The 5,592-nt window shown below is 37.4% G+C and overlaps 1 non-coding gene across 1 annotated transcript; it reads right to left on the reverse strand.

Annotated features, from left to right (window-relative positions):
• Positions 1 to 4,046: 4,046 nt before the first annotated feature.
• Trnag-gcc (transfer RNA glycine (anticodon GCC)) lies at positions 4,047 to 4,117 on the reverse strand. Its single transcript has one exon. It is a non-coding gene; the product is annotated as a tRNA-Gly (tRNA).
• Positions 4,118 to 5,592: the final 1,475 nt, after the last annotated feature.

Genomic DNA, 5,592 nt, shown 5'->3' on the forward strand with positions numbered 1-5,592 from the left:
AACAATAATAGTATTTTATTCATACCCCAAATACAAAAGTCGTTACTGAACAGCTATGGGACACGTTACCTACTACTACTACTACTACTACTACTACTACTACTATACTACTACTACGACAACGTTGGACCTACAAAACGGACAGTTGCCATCAAAGGAAAAGCAACAACATGAGACAATCCTAATAATAATACAGGCTGCCTGTTACTATACATACGCACAGGATTTACGGAGCGTGAAAGGAGGACGAGTGCACGTACGTACGTACACCCTGATCCAGCGAGTTGTCAAAGACCTGTTATGCAATAAGGTAGATCTATGGTCAATACCAGGACCAGGAGCCAGTTGCTAGACGCTTTCATTTGGGAAAATTCCGATTTTATTCCTTTTATTTTAACAAGTCATAAAGTTCATGACTTTACCTGCGTAATTCCCGTCTTAAAATAACACAAAAGACACACAAGGCATCATGAGAAAGAAATTAGATAAAAATTTTATTTATCTTACTAGACGATGACGTCTGGCAAACCTATAACGATCAAATAAGCCCCGCTAACCCGGGCCATAGCATAACGTGAGATCGAGACATATGTCACAGTACGCCAACTGCTTTATCAAATATATTCTACCAAAATGTAATAACAGAATCAAAGAGATTTCGCGAGAGTAATAGGTTTTTGTGCAGTCCTTCTATGGGGATCAGCTCGAATTTCGGAAGGACAGTGACGTCACACTAGACTCCGCCCTTTATCCCTATCTAGGCCACATGACATCATCGATTAGGCCCCTCCCCTTGGCCAGTCTTACCACACGTGCCTAGCCATGTGAACCAAACACGCATCCCTTTCTATCGATAAGCAAAATTACCCTTGAACAAAGCTCATGTTATGCAACAGCTGCGTGACTGAATTTACTGCCGCAGACCATGTTCTTGAGTGGCTTCACGTCCTGTGAATCGTTGTTATGGGTACGCAAGGTACATTTCTCCAACAAATGCAAGGTTCGGAAGACTGTAAAGTTCAAAGTTTTGTGAAGGGGTCCGAGTATAGTAATACTTAGTGAATGATCGCCATTCAAGGACACACCGATTCATGTCATTCGATGACAGGTTACTGGTCAATTTCATACTTGGGACTTTGTTTGAAGTGACTACTTTCGCGGGAAACGAAAACCGAGAGAAATGACCTAAGCAAATCTATTGCAAACTACTTTCTGTTACCACGAATAGAGAGAAATGAATCTGCAACGAAGATCTTGACCAATCTAGCTTGTTTGGGCTGTTACTGATAGGCAACATAATATATGTATCCACAATGCAACATAATTATAGTTTGCTACTATAATAGTCCCCCAGAATTTTGGACAAATAAAGGTGTAAACTGAAGGATAGTCAAAGCGGACGTTCGGAACAGTAAAACAAAGAAAGAGAAACAGAAGTACAGAAGAGGAAATGGAGCCTACCGCCTCTAACCCCCTCACATATAAAGTCCCTTCAGGGCTTATTTTTTCCATCTCGTTTTGAAAATACTGATGACATGAGGCGCCTCGCATATTCAGAACGTTTCCCCTCAAAAGGATCCTATTTAGTAAGGAAGCGTGTATCCAATATTGGCTCCTAAATGTACATGACATTTATTTCAGAAGTGTTCACTCCGTTTATATTACCATTAGCTGGCTGATCCATGGCCTCTGTGCAATGACCTTCGACACGCTTTGTTTTGAGTTTGTTTTCCGAAAGGTACGTCGGTTGTGGCCATAACAGAACCGTCCCCAAATCCGTGGCTGTACTGTAACATAATCTTCCACAGTTTTAGCTTTGGGTTCTTCACCTTAACGTGCCTTATCTTACAAGGTACATCCGAGCACACTATCTTTCTCTTGCATATCGATTATTGTCTGTATTTTCCTTACTGACTTTAGTTATTGCTTGATTCTGCTAGGATTTTAACTGTACATATTCATTTTAATGTTTTTCGCTCTTCCTTATAGCAAACGGATATTCTATCCTGTGGAAATATGCTGTAACAAATTTCTTGAACTAATGCGGTTTAAAAAAATCCAGCAATCATAATAACGATGACAAGACTACGTACCTCAGTGAATGAAGAGACAACAGCTCGCATATACATGAAGAGCAATTATCAATTTTAATTCAGTTATATTATTTGAACCTAAACTTAAACGATTATCTGTCCGAACACACCTTTCATTCTGTACATGTTGACATAAAACTATGTTGTGTTGTAAAGTTACGGACAGTAGGCGCTATGTTTTCTTTTCCACGAAATGTATTTAACGTAATAAAAGATTACAGTATTTAATTTTGTGCTCATTTCTTGGCCCAAATTCAGAAAGTTATTGTAACCTCTCAGAAAGCATTTTATCTTCTAGCCCTATGGTTACCTAGAACCCAGATAGATACCTGGCAGCCCCCAGGCGCTGACTATTCGGCTACGACGTTTAATTACAACTTAACATGTGTGCGAACGCACTTGCGCACACGTGCAAACACACCTATATATATATATATATATATATATATATATATATATATATATATATATATATATATATATGTATATATCGATTCGTTGACGAGTCTGAAGGAATCGACTCTAGGATGTTAAACGAACTATGAGGGACTTGTATATAGGCTGGTAGTAAGACTGTGTATAAATGTGTGTGTGTGTGTGTTATATATATATATATATATATATATATATATATATATATACACATATATATATAATTTATTCTTGCTACTACCCTTTTAAGATATATATACATATATATATATAAATATATATATATATATATATATATATATATATATGTGTGTGTGTCTAGTCTTACTACCGGCCTTTATATCCAAGTCCATATAGTTAGTTACTTCCTAAAGTCGATATTTTTCCTAGACTCGTAGATGAATCGATACGTTAACGTCGTTTATGATCTGGGAAGTAAGCCATTTGTATGTCTCGCACGTCAAAATATAAGCCTGTATTCCTGTAAAGCCAGTATGAAAAAGCCAAGAAAATCTACGACAAACCCTGGCACATTGCCCCTCCAAGATCTATTCTGAGAATTTACTGATCCTTCTACGCACATATTGGTCGATGATATATGTTCCTCTGTAGTGGTGAAGTTTTTCACTTCACTGTATCCACGCCATATATTAAAGATGGGTGGACTTCTTAAAGGTATTCTTCAACGGAATAAAGTTAAATTCTTCAACCAAATCACAATCAGAACCAAGGCGAACAGAAACGAGAGACTTAAAAGGTAAAAAGTTGATCTGCTTTAAATCACTATTGCGTGTTTCAGCTGACATGATAAACCCGTCAGAAAAGAATATCCTGGTGACTTGTCTCTTGGTAGAAATTTGCAACCTACATACGTGTCAATATGCCTGGCGCTAGTTTAGAAAATGCCCCTCCTTCATACATAAAAAAGATTTCTTAATGCCTTATACATAAGTATATAGTATCTTAAAGACAAAGTTCACTAGCACATTAGTGTTGCACGAAAAAAAAAAATTAAATTCATTGCTCGATTTTCTTGAGAAAATTGTAGCCATAAGAGTACCATGTGTCTGTGTATATTTTCAGTGAAGTTCCGTTTTCCTTGCCATTCATTACATTACAATACAATACATTACAGACCAAAAAGAATTTCTTCTCAGTTAATTTGTAACGAAGTGGGAGGAGCTATGTTCAACATACAGAAAACGACTGAAAATATATTACTTTGAACTATTAGAAAACTGACCATTGCGCAATATAAACATGACGTGGGACCCTGCCTACGTAGCACAAACATATGTATTTATTCTCGGACACCTAACCTATACATAAGCCCCTAGTTGCACGAAGCATCGGTGGTTAAATGGTAGTCATTCTGTGAGTTTCAAGGAAGTGTAGACATACCCATGCTATGGCCATTTTGCTACGTATATTGCATTGTTGATGTTTCATGCAAAGTTTTACGCCAAGCCGATAATCAATCTGGAATATAATTATGCACAACAATCACCAACAAAATTACTATGCATCGGCCGGGAATCGAACCCGGGCCTCCCGCGTGGCAGGCGAGAATTCTACCACTGAACCACCGATGCTTAACGTCATGAAACTTTACGGGTGAATAAGAAAGTCGAACATAAGTGATGTTCTGCTTACACTGAGGAATTTATACCTAATCTATAATGATTCTCCTCCTATCAATGTGCGTAGTAAAACTATCGGGTTTAATACTCGAGTGCGTGACCGCCATACAATGACACGCCTTCGGCACAGTAGCCCCTGAAGCACCCACGGGGCTGGGCACTTTGTCCCAAAAGTAATTGCTGTAAACACTAAGTTTCAAGATTCCAATAATAACTGCAGTAAAGATAAAGTCTCAAGATCCCAATAATAATTGCAGTAAAGATTAAGTGTCAAGATCCCAATAATAATTGCAGTAAAGATTAAGTGTCAAGATCCCAATAATAATTACAGTAAAGATTAAGTGTCAAGATCCCAATAATAATTACAGTAAAGATTAAGTGTCAAGATCCCAATAATAATTACAGTAAAGATTAAGTGTCAAGATCCCAATAATAATTGCAGTAAAGATTAAGTGTCAAGATCCCAATAATAATTGCAGTAAAGATTAAGTGTCAAGATCCCAATAATAATTACAGTAAAGATTAAGTCTCAAGATCCCAATAGTAATTGCAGTAAAGATTAAGTCTTAAGATCCCAATAATAATTGCAGTAAAGATTAAGTCTTAAGATCCCAATAATAATTGCAGTAAAGATTAAGTCTTAAGATCCCAATAATAATTGCAGTAAACAGTACGCATCCAGAAACAAACGTTCTAGAAGGAAATGTACAGAGCAGTTACCCTTTCCACTTTCCGTTTATATAAAATGTGGTTGCTAGTCCAATAGATGGCAACACTGTCATTTCCTAGCACAAATATTACAAATATTGTGTTACAAATAGCGTTTCATATCCAGTTCATTATACTACGGGATTAACTTACACCCAAGAGGAATCATAATTTTAAGTTCTTGTCAACCATGGGATTCGAACTACTGCCTAGTTTAGAAACACCGATGTGCCGTGACTTTTGACAACTCAGTCATCCTAATGTCTCCGGATGGCTCAGTGTTCAAAAGTCAATGTACACTGTAGTTTCTAATTATAATTCCCTTTCCGTGGAAGTTATTCCCGACGTATACTGAACTGGACATTAAACGATGTTTGCTGCTTAATAACTGTGGATATGAATATCACGCGTCGATGACAAATATTAAGAAGAGGCTGAAGAATGGAAGAAGGCACCGAGTCTATGAGACTACAAATGAATGCTGCGATATGATGGTGATAGTGTGACAAAGGTTAGCAATGTAGGGCTGGAAAAATAGTCTTTCTTTTATTGCATAAATGGCAAAGGTGAAAGACTACTATGAGAATTACAGGGGAATAACATTATATATACGGGAAGGTCCATGAACATATTTGACTGAGAAGGTGAGACAGGTTAGGGAAGGGTTTATACTGAAAGGATAGTGGGGGTTTGCACAAGAAAGAGGATGCGCGAACAAG

This window comes from Macrobrachium nipponense, chromosome 7 (genome assembly GCF_015104395.2).
Source record: "Macrobrachium nipponense isolate FS-2020 chromosome 7, ASM1510439v2, whole genome shotgun sequence".
Lineage (NCBI taxonomy): Eukaryota > Metazoa > Arthropoda > Malacostraca > Decapoda > Palaemonidae > Macrobrachium > Macrobrachium nipponense.